This window comes from Macaca thibetana, chromosome 3 (assembly GCF_024542745.1).
Source record: "Macaca thibetana thibetana isolate TM-01 chromosome 3, ASM2454274v1, whole genome shotgun sequence".
Taxonomy (NCBI): domain Eukaryota; kingdom Metazoa; phylum Chordata; class Mammalia; order Primates; family Cercopithecidae; genus Macaca; species Macaca thibetana.
The window spans coordinates 31,621,950-31,637,498 of record NC_065580.1 but is presented as its reverse complement, the minus strand read 5'-3'; the positions used below and the strand labels follow the sequence as shown (position 1 = coordinate 31,637,498).

At 39.2% G+C, this 15,549-nt stretch overlaps 1 protein-coding gene across 3 annotated transcripts in view; it reads left to right on the top strand.

Moving 5' to 3' along the window:
* The window catches only part of ARF5 (ADP ribosylation factor 5), a 540,324-nt gene that overhangs the window by 275,761 nt on the left and 249,014 nt on the right, over positions 1-15,549 (top strand). The gene's annotated exons all lie outside the window — the stretch shown is intronic.

The following is a 15,549-nucleotide window of genomic DNA, read 5'->3' as shown; positions in this document are numbered from 1 at the left end:
GAAGCTGTCCCATGCATTGCAAGGACAATGACGTCTAGAACATCCATTCCAAGTTTATGGCAGCCTGAAGTGCCTCCAGACTGCCACATGTCCACTGGGGGACTAAATTGCCCCTAGTCGAGAAGCACTGATTTAAGGGAAGCAGTGTCTCTTCTTCCTGCCCTTCCCACATCCAGTAATTACCTCCCTTTCAAGCACCAAAGCATCTGAAATTCCATCATTCAACACACTCTTTGCCCATTCCAGAAATACTGTTTTGAATTCAACATCCTCTGAGAAAGGACATTGAGCTGTTATCATTGATAGGTTAGTGTGAATGGGATAATCAGATTTCTCTCTTACAGATTGGCCCATTAATAACTTACCGGCTGTAGGAAGCCACGCTGAGTGAGGCACAAAGATCTGGGGAAGCCTGTTGGTTTCTTCCATTGGTGAAACATCTCTTGAGACCATCTTCTTCCCAACGGCACCCCCGCACCAGTTCTCTCGTTCAGGGACCCCACCTCTCACCCATATAATGGCAATTTTTACCATGTCCCCCTGCACCAGTTTCAGATCCCTCAAACTCATCCTCTGCATTTTTCTAGGAATGATCTTTCTCATAAAGTCTTTAGAGACTTGCCATCACCCAGACGAAAACATCCAAGCTCTTTAGTAAGACATGCACCTCAGCCTCCATCCATACTGCATTTTTCTATCCCCTAAGATTTTGCTGTTGCTCTTCCCTTTCCCTTTCTCTTTCCTTCAGCACCCATTTGTGTCCTGGAAAACTCCCACTCAACTTCCAGGCTCAACTTAATAAGCACTCAAGTTCTTGCAAATCCTTCTCTGATTCACTCAGCAATATTGAAGTGCTCCTTTTTCCATGCTCCTAGATAACAGTGAGTAGATCTTTAGTGCAGCACTTACCTCTTTGAATTATTTTCGTATTAGAATTTTGTCTCCACTAAACCATGAACTCATTCATTGAAGGTAAAAATCGTGGTCTGGTTGTTTTCCTGGAGAAGTTCATGATGCGGTTTATAGAGCACCGTTATGTGATAGAGCATCATTGTGTCATTCCTATTCGTCTCATCCATCCACTCTCTGTCTCGCTTTCAACTCTCAAAGCCTGCAGGCCTCTATTCAGTTCTAATTCATCCTGCTCTCTCCCACCTCCAACCTCCCCATATGGTCTTCTCTCCTATTTGCTATGCTCTTCTTCTTTTCTTACTGTTAACACTGTCTCTGAAAACTCTGCTCATTTTCCACCTTTTAGCTAAATGTCTCCCTTTCTAGGAACCTTCCCTGAACTTCCAGACCAAGAGAGTTCCCTCTGTTTCACTCTTCCAAGGCATCCTGTGCTTCATTTTGTACTATTCTGTACTTACTACAATTTGGCTACTGTGACTCTCATACCATTACACTTGGGCTTAACAGATGTGCTATTACTTTAATTTTCTAAATAAAATTCAGTCTGATTTCTGAGCTTCTCACTCGCCATTGTAGAAAAAAATCAAAATCAGTCATGTTTTGGCAGGCCTTCAAGAGCACAGAATTCTGGAGGCTTCTGTAGTGCCTAGGACTTGGGGTAAGGGTCTCTAGTCTTCAGTCCACTGTGGTCAGAGATCCCTGCTGAAGTACTCATTGTTCAGTGTATGATCTATTCAAAGACTGAAGACTCTGATGCTTCATGCCAAGCTTTAGGGCTCCATCAGGCTGTGTTGTGACTGACACCCAGGATTCTCCCTCAAGTTGCACCCTGCAGCCACTTTTCCTTGAGGTCCCAAGACTTCACAGTGCCGTTGTGATTGCGACTTTTGCTTGTAGCCTCCAAGCACCAATCTCACCCCTAATATTTGCAGAGTAAAATGGAAGCTTATATACCATATGGCCAAATATTTCTTCTTTTTCTTTTCTTTCCCTCCCTCCCTCCCTTCCTTCCCTTTTTCTTTCTGGCAGGGTCTCCATCATGGCTCACACTGCAGCTTCCACCTCCTGGGTTCAAGAGATCCTCCTGCCTCAGCCACTTCAGTAGCTGGGACTACAGGCATGAGCCACTGCACCCAGCCCCAAATATTTTCAAAATTGCAAACCAAGCCAATGAATTGTTAAATAAAATGTGTTCTATTGCTATATGCTGACAAATATACCTACATAATTTCCTAAAAGGCTACATTCAAATTAAGAATTTTTAGATTCCTTGGAGTCCCGTGCTAGAATACGGTGGCCTGGTAAGTATAGGTCCTGATCCCACACCCCCACTGCATCTCACCAAAGGGCCTCACATGCCTGTGTGTGGTTCTTCAGCCTGCAGAACCAGGTTGTGTCCACACCCCTGCAAATGGCCATCCTTTGGCCTCCCTTTGGTCCTAGGGTACTCAACTGGTGGCACAATAGGATGGACCTGAAGGTAGGGCTGTTTGGATTGAGAGTTCTGGGCCCCAGGAGCCCAGAATGTAGCCTAAAGAAGAAGGCTTAGGTTCCAGGTGGACATATTCACTTGGCTGCACAGATGCTTTACCGTGGCAAAGCAGAAGTACCCAAAGAAGGGCCAGGGCAGAGCCCTGTAAAGTATGAGTCCAAAGCAGGGCCTGTCTTGCCTGAGTCTGACTGCAATCCTGAGATCACATCCTACAGCTCTGTTGGAACCAACTAATGACTAAGCAACAAGAGGCATCAGAAAGTAAACTTTCTCTGGCCGGGCACAGTGGCTCACACCTGTAATCCCAGCAATTTGGGAGGCCAAGGTGGGTGGATCACCTGAGGTCAGGAGTTCGATACCAGCCTGGCCAACATGGTGAAACTCTGTCTCTACTAAAAATACAAAATTTAGGTGGTGCATGACTGTAATCCCAGCTACTTGGGAGGCTGAAGTGGTAGAATCATTTGAATCTGAGAGGCAGAGGTTGCAGTGAGCTGAGACGGCGCCATTGCACTTCAGCCTGTGTGACAAGAGTGAAACTCCATCTCAAAAAAAAAAGAAAGTAAACTTTCTCCATATGATAAATCAATTGAGAGTTGACTATTAATGCTAATTTAATAGACACTGATATGTGGAAGCAAAGCTAAAGGCCCATGAGTATGTTGCTAAGCCAATAAACAAACAACAAACTCACTGTTTCCAAAGTTGTATAAAAATTATTAACAGGTCTTATTAGGAGAAAGTATTCAATAACAAAATGTTTGAAAGAAATACATATTTTGAAGCAAACATTTTTTCTTTAATGCAGAACTTCTAGGAGCCCTTTTTTTTTTTTTTTTTTTTTTTTTTTTTTTTTTGACAGCGTGTTGCTCTGTAACCCAGGCTGGAGTGTGGAGTGCAATGGCACAATCTCAGCTCACTTCAACCTCCATCTCCCAGATTCAAGCGATTCTCCTGCCTCAGCCACCCAAGTAGCAGGTGTGTGCCACCATGCCTGGCTTTTTTTTTTTTTTTTTTTTTTTTTTTTTTGTATTTTTAGTAGAGACGAGGTTTCACCATGTTGGCCAGGCTGGTCTCAAACTTCTGACCTAAGTGATCTGCCTGCCTCAGCCTCCCAAAGTGCTGAGATTACAGGTGTGAGCCACCGCACCTGTCCGGGAGCCTTTAATATAAGAATGTGGCCTGTGAATCCCCAAATAGACAAATAAATTAAGTTATATTTCCCAGACTTGTATGATGTGTGCGTGTGTGCATGCATGTGTGTATGTCTGTGTGTGTGCATGTGTATGCACACATGCCTGCACATGTATGCATAATATATCTCTTGGCAGTAGAATTCTGAAAATGCTATCAATCAAATAAAAAAAAATCACTGTATCAGAGTTCTTGAGTACACAGGATAGAAACTACTTATAACCAGTTAAAAGAAAAAAGGAATAAGCGGAAGGGTATCAGGGAGCCTTCAAGTCTCCAGTTTGAAAAGCAAGCAGCTTGGACAGTAGAAAACACAGCAAGAAAAGCCCTGCCCTAGAGCTACAGTTACTGAGATCAATGAGTTCCCAATCATCTCCATTTCCAACATCACAGGGAGATGCTCACAAATAATAAGTGAAAAAGAAAAAGCAAAAAGAATATGAGCCCAATTCAACAAAAAGAAAGAGAGAAAGATTTACAGGAACAATCTTAGTAGGAAATACAACAGAATGTTAGCCATGCTTTTCCCTGGGTAATGAAGTTACAGGGTATTTTTATTTTATTTATGTTCATAAATTACATCTGTAATTATTAAAAATGAATCTTTTTCAAACTACTTTTGCCAAGTCTAAAAGAAAAATTGTTCTAATGCCAAAATTTTGAGACGAAGTCCATTTTCACAATATTCAAATCCTTCTCGATTTCATAAACTTTGATGAGTTACTCTAGTTATCAGATGACCTTTTAAGTTTTACCATACTTGAGGAATTCTGGTGGAATAAACATTTTTAAAGTTCTTTCTTAACTTTTATATGGATAAATAGGACTTTATAAAATCAGAATTCCTGTAAATTACTGGCATTAGTGGTACACCAAGTCCCTGCTGTCAGTAATTAGTATAACTGCCACTAGCTGGTGCTATTGGTAGACTCTTGTAACAAGGAACTCCACAGTGCTTGTATACAACTTCAGATGAGACCACTTCACAGATAATTTCACTTTTTCCAAACAAAATCAGCTCTTTATTAAAGTAGGAACATAAATATTAATAAATTTATTCTTTAATAAAAAGAAAGTAGGATTAACAATGACAAAAACCTCACAACACTATCCTAAAAAATATGTCAAAAATAAAATAAAAACAGCAATTATAATCCATTATTTTTAAATAGCAACAATTAAGAGACTACATACCAAAATGTTTGAGATGCAGTCAAAGCTGTGCCCAGAGGTAAAGTTATAGTCTTATGTGTCCTATTATTAAATAAAAACATGAAAATAAATGAACTAAGCCATCAATTAGTCAAAATATTCATAAAACAACAAAATAAACATAAAAAATAAGGAATTAAAGATGAAAAGTTATATTAATATTATATCAAACAGAAAAAATAGAACTGATGAAATACTCAAGTGTTGGTTCCTTAAAAAGACTGGCAAGTCTAATAAAAGAAGGAAAAAAGTAACTAAAAAGACCAGAAATGAGAAAGAAGCCATAACCAGATACAGAGAAAAATATTTTTAATTATAATTATATATAGACAACAAATATTAAAATTCTATGAAAATGCATGTTTTTCTTTAAAAATATGATTTTTAAAAAATTGATACTCAAGAAGAGATACTTAAAACCACAGAAAAAGTTTTTTAAGTTTTCAGAGAATTGTCTTCTACTCATCCTCCCTTAAAGACATTGAGGCCTAAACAATGTTATGGGTGAGTTTCCCCAGACCCCAAAGAATAGGCAATTCATATGCTATGTACCAATCTAGATTTTGAAGCTGATAAAGGTAGAATTCAAAAATGTAAAACTACAACCCAATCTTATTCATAAATATAAATGCAATAATCCAAATAAAATGTAAGAAATTGAGTTCAACATTGTTTTATGAAAAAAAGGGGGGAAAACACCATTATTTAACAGGATACATCTCATACAGAAATAATCCAATATTGAGAAACTATTAACATAATTTATTGTGATAATAGGCCAGAGAAGTAAAACCACATGATCATTTCTAGTTACCTAGAATATGCTTAATATAACTGAACAACTTCTAATAAAATGCTTAGCATATTTGAACCATCAAACCACATCTTTAACCTGATAAAGACCTGAATTTCAGTCTAAGAGCTAACATTTAAAAGCTGGTAAAATTTAATGGCATACCTAACAAGTCAGGAATAAGGGCAAAGTTATTACTGTCATTTATTTAACACATGAGGTATAAATATTATAAAGAAAGAGAGAAAAATCACCATTAATTATACTTAAAATGATTGGCTACTTAGAAGAGAATCAACTAGGGAGTATTAATGAAAGAGTTCACAAAAGTTATCAAATACAAAAATCAATAGCTTGACCCCAGAAGGAGCAGCCAGTAATAAAAAATAATGGAAAAATGATCCCATTCAAATGCAACAAAGAAATGAAATATCTAACAATACAATTAATAAAAATATGCAAGACATACAAAATTACTAAAGAACATTTGGAGATTGTCTTCAGTAACCTTAACATATGACAAGTTCCTGAATGAGAAATTTATTTTACAAAGTTGGTAATTCTCCCCAAATTAGTCTGTACTGTTAAAGCAATTCCGAACAAAATGGCAATAGAATTTCTTTTGGAACATGACCAAAACATATCTAAAGCTTATATGCGAGAATACACGCAAAAATATAGCCACAAATATTTTTTAAAAGAAGAGTAATATTTACCCCATTAATTGAGAAACTAAACACACAGTAAAACAAATGATAAAATGGCAATAATTAAAACAGCATGGTTCAGGAATAGAGGATATAAAAAAATTAAACAAACAATAAATTCAGAAACCACTCCAAGTGTGTGTAAGAATTTAATATTTGATAAATGTGGAATTTTTAAAACAGTAGAAAAGGGAGTTTTCAATAAATGATGCAACAACTAAATAAATATTTAGACCTTTAATCACACCTATATTAAAAATAAATTCCATTTGGAGTAAAAATTCAAATCTAAAAATAAAAATAAAAAACATAGACAGATATTTACATAACACTGGGAAAGAGAAGACATTTTTAAACATAACACCAAAAGCAGAAATCATGAAAGACAGATTTATCTAAATAAAAAAATGCAATATTTCTGTTTATCAAAGACATCATGGATTAAATTGATAGATATCTGACAAAGAGCAAAATGTCTGCAGCATGCAGAACAAACAAATGGTTAGTGGTTTCAATATATAAAAAGTTCTTACAAATCAACGAAAAGTGGAAACCTCAACAGAAAAAGTATCAAATATGTTCATTCATTCCTTCAACAGATATTTTTTGTGCACCTAATATGTGTCAAATATTGTGCTACAGGCAGAGAATACAACGTTGAAGAGTCTAGACATCCAAACATGGTCTCTTCCCTTATACATTCTAGTATGGGAAATAGATCCCCCCAAAGGTAAATAAACAAATAAATAACACTACAAGTTGAGATACAGGATTAGAGTGACGAAGGAAACAAAGGACTGATACAGCAAATGGGAGGACAGAAAGGTAGGGTCTACTTCAATAGAGTGCTCCGTGCAGGTCTTTCTCAAGATGTTATATTTAATCAGTTATCTAAAGGATATGGTTGTGGTGGGAGAGAGAGTGGCTGTGAAAAGCAGCTTAAACAGAGAAAACAGCATTACCTAGGCCCCTGAGGTACAGAAAATATCTTGGCACATTGGAAGAACCAGTGTGGCTGCATTCGAGTGGGCAATAAAGAGAGGAGCATAGATGGGGGAGAAAGGATAGGTAAGGGTCAGATTGTGCAAGGCTATGTGAGCCATGGTGAAGGGGTTTAGATTTTATCCTAAAAGCAACAATTTGCTTAATTCAATTTGTGAGAAAGGTTGTTGCTACCACTCTATCAAAAATGTATTGGAGTGGTTAAGAGTGGTAGCAGAGAGACCAGGTGGAACTGGTGTCACAATATCCCAATAGGAAAGAATAGACAACTCCATTAAAAAGTTTGGTTTTAAGGAGAGCTGAGAAATGGTTCACAGATGGAGAAGACGTGCACGGGGGAAGGTGTGGTTAAGATGAAAGACACTGGAGCATGCGTGCGGGGAACAATCCGTTGAGAGGAGGCTGGATGATGAAGCGAAAGAGAGAAAGGGGAAAACCTAAGGAGGAAGTCCTTGAAAAGGCAAAGGGGCTGGGATTCGGGGCATGAGAGGTGGGGCTGATCTGTGAAGCTCCCTCTATTATCACAAAAAGGAAGGTTACCAAGGTAACTGGGTTGGAGGGTCTTGTGGTGACAAGATGAGGAAGTCTGGATGTAGTAAATTCTGTTTTCTCAGGGAAATGTGAAGTAAACAGGGAGGAAAAGATCAGAACATTTTGAGGAGATGAAAAGGTATGAAGAGTAGTCTCAGATGTGGAGAACTGAGACTACAGTAGGAACAACAGCACCAACTTGAGGTTTGAGTTAACGAATTGGAAGTAAAAGTGAATTGGCTGAATTGTGTGTTTTTCTCAAAGAAAATGTTCAGTGTCCCAGTAAGGCCCATGAAAGGCAGATGGTAAGATTTATCCAGAGTTGGGATTTTGTCAGGAAAGTAAATTGGAAGAAATTGCGGTTCAAGAGTGCTGAAAGCAATGCATTTCAAGGAGAATGATCATGATAATGGATCACAGAATCTAGACTAACCAAGGATGAGAATGCAAGACAGGGGCTGACAAACAGTGGGAAAAAATGAAGCAAACGAATTAGCTGTCAGTGAGCAAGGAATCTAGGATAGGAAGATGGTGATCAGAGCATGGAATGTCTGATGATGTGCTAGTTCAGGTCCTCTTAGAAGCAGACACCAAGACAGGGTTCAGTGTGCAAGAGTTTTATTGAGGGAACTCCTGTGAAGGATAAAGGGAAGGAAGCAGGAGAGGGGAAGGGATCCTTCATACCATAATACAGGTATGACATCTATGAAAGGAGAGGGGAACTGGGCCCAAGAGCCTCAGGCTGCATGCAGCATAGTTCTCAGAAAGTTTCAACCAGGCCGCTCAGGTGTTCCCAAGCCAAACTTGCTTATCAGAGGAGTCCTACATCTTCCATGAACGTGCCACCACCAACACCCCGTGCTGTGCCCACTCACTGACTGGGATAGTGCTGGAGAAGCATGACCTCAAGTGCAAACCCAGCAGTGGATGCCTTGGGAAGGCAGGGGTCCTGTCAGTCACTTCCGCTCCCTGGAGCCGGAGATCTGAGAGGTCATGGTCACCACAGACAAGACTGTAGAGAGGATGCGGATTCTAATGACACGGTCTAGGACTGTGGTAGCAAGGACTGATTCTGAAGGGGAGAAATAATCACTGGAAATGAAGTTACAGGAAGGAGGGGACTGGATGTTGGAGTTCAAGTTCAACCACAGTTGTGCATAACACAACTCCAAGTTGTGTCAAGCACCCCACAGTCACTGAGGATTTGGACAGTTATTAAAACAATCTTCTGGCAGATGGCAATATTTGGGGTTGTGGCGGGGGGGGGGGGGAGGTGGGCAGGGGAAACTAGCTTGTTGATGCCAGGATCTGAGGTGAAGGTTCAAGTAGAAGCTAGTCTTTGAATAAGTAATTATGACAAAACTCACTAGGAATAGGAAATCTATAAATTACAGGCTGAAAGGAAAAGGATGGTATTGTCCAGTGACAAGATTCTCAAAGAAGCCGCGATTTTGGCAGGCAGAGGACGTGCTGCTCTGCGAGCAGCCACGACTCGCACGGAGGCCGCCCCCAGCCTGTCCCTAAGGCACGTGGTCCTCTAGAGGGCTTCACGGGAGAGTTCTGGCTCGACCCAGGGCCGACGAGGGCAAGGAGTAAAAGGGGTTTGAGGCGAGGCAGAGGACTCAGGGGTCTGCGGACGACTGGTCCGCCGGTGGAGACCGCCGCGGCGAGGCGCCTGAGGTACCGCGGTGCGGAGCGAGGGCGAGGTCCCGCCGGCGGCCAGGCGGCGGCGCTCACGGTGCCGTGAGCTTCCCCAGGCCCCGGGCCGCGTGCTGGCGCTCTCGGGCGGCGCCGCCGCGGAGCTTGGCGCGGCAGCTGGCAGCGGCCTGACGCGTGGTGACGGCGCCCGCGGGCGGGCAGCGGCTCCCGGGGGTGGCCGGGCGCAGGGCGGCAGCGCTGCGGGGCGACGGCTTCGTAAGGCTTCGGCCCGCACGGGTGGCAGCGGTCCCCAGGGAGGAAAGACAAAGACATGCGGGTTAGACACCAAGGAAATCGCGCCGACGCCTCTCAGCCCCGCAAGAGCTGCAGACCCACGGGCAGTGCGGTGCCACTTTCGCCCAACAGGGTGCCACGAGAGAAAACTGCGCTGGTCATAGGAAAACAGATCCAATTGAGGTCTCATGCAACAACTTAGTGGCAATTTAGGAAAATGTATCAAAACCCTTAAATGTCTGAATAGTTTGACCCAGAAAGTCTAGCTTGAGAATTTTCTCTTAATGAATAATTATGAGTACCACAAATTTTTCATACAGGGTGTTCAGTGCAGTATCTATAATAGAAAAAAAAATGCCAGAAAAAAAATGGCAAAAAAAGAAATTGGGAATGCCCTATACCCAACAATAAGGTAATGGTTATAGTCTTTTTCTTACAGCGAATACTAAACTGCTATTAAAATAATGCTGTGAAATAATACGTAATGACATGGAAAAGAATTGATACTATATGCAATGAAAAAAATCAGTTTCATCCCCATTTGTACCATGTGTGAGTGTATACTTATGTGTACATGTGTGTACACATGACACATCACATATGTAAAAATGGAGAGAAACACACCAAAATGTTAAGCAGTTATCTCCAAGTGATAAAGCTGCAGGTAACCCTTTTTTAACTTATGTTTCCCAAATGTCATACAAGTATGTTTTATAGTAAAAAATATAATACAAGGAATTTTACTCCATTCTTGTGTACCCATTCTATATTTATCTCAATTCAAATTTGTGAAAATCTTTCTCTTCTATTGTGTAGCAAAGTGGTGGACATCAAAAGATTTTTAAAAATGAATAGAGAGTCCACAAAAGTAGTTTATCTTCCTCAAAAGTTCTGCATAAATTACAGTATTACAGAAGAGTTTATTGCTTAAACATTTTGCAGTTAATCAAAGCCACTGTCTTCTGTGACGTTGTACCTTATTTAACTCCAGTAATAATTTCCACTTTAGAAAAAAAATTCTGGGCTTTTGAGAAATGAGAAATGTAATTTGATTTGTAATTTCCAGACTTGGGAACACAAAGTTTGCTAAAAACAGAAAAATGTGAGACAAATATTTTAGATCATACCAATGTTTTAGATTCAATGAATCTCTCTTTAGTTTGGAATAATTGAATGGGATCAAAACTAAAATATGACAATGAACTAGAATCTAAGCTTAACATCCTGGTCTCCCAATCATAAATTAATTTAAAATTTTAAGTTAATACCTAGGGAGTCTGTTTTGCCAAACCTTGTTCCGGGAACATGCATAAAAGTGATAATAAAATTATAATAATATAACACAGGAGAGGGGTTCCAGGGCTTTGTTATTAGATTGATAGAAGATCCATTATAAGTTTCCAATATATTTTAAGCTAAAGTGAGCTCAGAGTTGTCAGGCTGATTTTATTTAATGATGAGCAAATCCAATACTATTTATTGGAATGTTGCTTTGTTGTTTAAACAAACGATGACATAAGTAATCACACCATCCTGTAAGTTTCCTGCACCCTGAAGGTACTGGATACAATTATTGTGTCTGGAAGCATACTTTTGGTAAAAATTATCAGAAATAAATAAAATGTCCAAAGAGAACAAATCCTCTTAAGGCCAAAAGTTTGTGTTAACCAACTGCTCCTGAATAAAATGAAGGTTATAGGAGCTTTTTATAAAACACTTTCTCTCAAAAACCTTAGTATTCACCAGATGATGTAACCAAACAGTGTTAAATACAGATAAGACAGAAGAGCATTTATTATTGGTGCTACAGTCCAGCTTTCACTATTCATACAGTGATTTCAATTTAACTCAACAATTTTGGAGTCCCTATTATGTCTCCTGCACTGTGCTCAGACAGTATGAACAAAAAAGATAACACAAGGTTCCTACCTTTGAGAAGCTTCAGATTACTCAGATGCGGGGGATAACCTGAATCCCTACATTACCTGCCACTGTCGTGCCAAAGCTTCGCATCCCATATTCTTCAAATGAGCTGATTTTCTCTCATTCCTATGCTCAGATTTATCCAGAGCAACCCACTGCCTCCACAATAGCTAAATCAATAGTTATTAGCCATTCAGGAAAGTCAATGACTAGTATGAGATTCTAACTAAAGATATGGACTTCCTCCTCCAGAAACATGCGCAGAAATGCATACACCATATACTTCGTTTCACTGCACTGGAAGCTGATTTCCTGAACATAAGCAATATTTATAAAGGGTTATGCCTCCTTTCTCTTTTGAAAGAAAAATGACTGTTTCCTGGAAAAAAAAATTTAGAAAATTCTGACTGTTCAGCAGTACATCTCAACGAGATTTAGTTTAAATGAGTTGAAATTGTGCTTTGGCTTTTGACATAGCAACATATACTTCATCTTTGATAATCCATTACAACTTCTTCCCTATGGCAACAAGTGCTGAAATCCTTGACTCACAAAGGTACATATTTAATAGAATGAAAGCAGAATCACATAGAATGGAATTTGCCAGGTTAAGATGGCCTGCATACTGTAACACCAAATTCCTCCAAGACTTTCAAGTTAGACTCAAGTCACATTATTTCCTCTGCCTTCAAGTTCAATTAGACTTCTGGAAAGTCCACAGATTTCTGTCTGGTTAGAGAAAAACATCTTAACCTGCTCCTATTTCTTGACAACACCTTTTGGAAAGGTGGTGACAGCTGCTGATATGGAAAGTACTGAGACACAATGACGTGCGGCAATCCTTTCCTCATCAAGCAGGAAAACCATGCTGTGTTCCTGACATCACAGGTGCACCAGCTTCCCCCAGAGTGCAATTTTTCTTCTTCCATTTGAATATTTATTGAGAAAGATTATTTTGAAGATGTTGACAGTCTTTCCAGTTTCCAAAAGGTGTTCTAAAATGGAGTTCTTTTGATGACATCAGCAAGCACATGAAAATGTGAAGCTGGATGCACTGATAGGCATCAACAGTTTCATCCAGTTGCATGCTGAAGAGAAATACGCAGAGATGCCCATTTCTTCCAAGTCTGAAGTGAGTGATGTCATTTGACAGAAGTAGGGCCTCAATTTTCTTTCATGGACCACATTTAAGAACCTTTGAGTCAAACTATTTGATTCTGCACTCCCCTTACACTATTGTTTCCCACCTCTGTACTTTTGTTCTTGGCATTTCACCCACCGAAAAATGTTTTCTCCCTGCTCTCATCTATTCAAATCCTGTCCATCTCTCAAAACCCAGACCACAGCCAGTCTCTTTCATTAAGCTTTCCATGATTACTGCAGCCTGAAATGATCTATCTCTCTTCTGAACTCTGACAATGGTTCCTATCTTTGACAGTTCTCAAAATGTGGTTCTGAGACCACCATCTTCAAAAATGCACCATAATATGTATTTTTACAAGCACCAGAAAGAGCTGTGGTAATTTCTACCATTTTCCCGAATCTTCTTTGCGACTCTTAAAAGAAAAACTCACTTCCCAGGTGGATGGAGAGAAGACTGACAATGATTGTTTTTACTGGGGTGACCAACTGACTCATCTGAATCATTCCTTTCTGTACTCATTTTCACACAAAATGTTTTGATTTGTCAGTTGTGTATCTGTCAGGTCTGTAGTGTCATTGCTGACTGCTGAAATCCTACACTTACCCATGGATTTTTCAATCACAACCTCCCAGTGTCATGGCCATCCTTCTAAGGATTCAGTGCTGCTACCATTTTCAAAATAACTTCACACTCTATGAGAAACAATTTAAGCAGAGCTTAAAATGAAGGCAAGCACAGTTAGATGGACATGGCTACAACTGACATCATATACTCAAATAAGATATAAAATCAAATGTATTCTGGAACCGAGCAGCAACTTCAAGGTGATCTCTTCCAACAGATTCACATTACAGATGGGGGAAATGTGGAGAATGGGGTATTTCAGAGCAAGAAACTGAAATTTAAAAGAACAAAAATCTTAAAGTTAAAACAATAGCAAAATCACATACAGTCAAAGGCACTGTCCTAATTAGCTCATGGATTCAACATTAAGGACAAATAAAATTGAAGAATTAAATGAAAAGAATTAAAGGATGAAAATAACTCAAAATGCAAAAGATGGATCACACTCATCTATAAAAATGGCCCAAAAGACTCTTTGATATTACAATAACAAGATGACTTGGACTCAAAACCAGTTATGCTTATTCATAATACTAGTTATCACGTACTTACTGTATACCAGGAATTGGGCTAAGTGTTTTACATACGTTAATCAGCTCAACTGTATTAAATTCTAATTGAAAAAAAGTATCAAAAGAGAAAGTCTACAATACCTCTGTAGGAAAAGAAATGAAGAAAGCAAAAGCTGGCCATGCATCTGCGGCCTGGACCAGTAGAAAGGATGCTCTGCATATTGAACAATATCTGGTCTGAGTGGCAGTTGCATTCCTATGGGGAAGATGAGTGTGTTGCACTACCAGAGCTTGCTGACACTGGTTGCTGAGAGCTGATTCAATGCTCACCAAGCAACCTTCTGATTATAATTTATTTTTCCATGTAGATTTGCCTATTGGGAGAAAATGCACTGAACCATAAACATGAGAAACCACTGTGCCTGACACTTCCCATCACAAATTAAAGAACTGAATTGTGGTATTTATACACTACTATCTATGAAAGCTGATTAAAGTGGTGCAGTCTTCTAGTACCTAGTTACCTCTCTGGATGAACTAATAATCAGGGTCAGCCTTAGTAAGTGGTGGCCACATCAAAGTTACCTGTGAGGCCTGGCAGGGAGGCCAGCCTGCCCTCTGTCCTGCTGTCTGCCTTCTTTGAACAGCAAAATCCCACATGATTAAACACACACACACACACACACACACACACACACACACACACACACACACACCATTTTAATTAGAAACGGAAATGATGGGAAAAGGAGGAACAAAATATAGTGTTTATCCATGCTCTAGAGCACTACCTTGTGAGCTTAGTTTTCACAGCAGATAAGGCCAAAGTGTTTTTTTTTTTTCCAGTGGCACCGATAAGTACTTATTTTGCTTATTAAAAGAATCAGTCACCTAAGCAAAAAGAAAAAGTTCAAGTAGAACTTGGACATATAAATTTTTACCAAAGAATAAATATAAAAATATTTCAGATGTTCACAAATATATGCAATACATCATTACTTAAGGGTGTTGTTTCCTTTTGGGATGTTTTGTTGACCAGTTTTTGTTTCCTGACATCATCTCTATAGGAGAGAAACTTATAAATATAGCAGGATCCTAACATGACTTATCACAATTCTTGACAAGACTTTTAGTTCATTATCTTACATCAAGAATTCCAAAGTCAAAATGCAATAAAAACCATTAGGACCCTGTGTTCAGGGTTGAGGACAACACACGTAAAAGCTGCACTAAAGCTATGAACATCAAGAATACGATCTTACTTATTCAACTACTGAATTTTAACTATGATGATGGTGTTATGAAAATATATTTTTAGTCTGATTAACTTTTTTTTCCAATCAACAATGGTTGGAGTCTAATACTTTTTCAAACAGAATTACCAAGTATACAATACATTGAGAAGGCCTGCCATCTTTAGGAAGAAAGCAGAATTACTGACTAATTATCTAACATGAAGTTCAAATATAAGTACTCAACCTCTATGAATATTATCATGGACATTTGGCATGGGACACATTTTTTAATGGATTTGTCTTTTGTGATACAGTTTGGTCCATAAGATCTAAAAT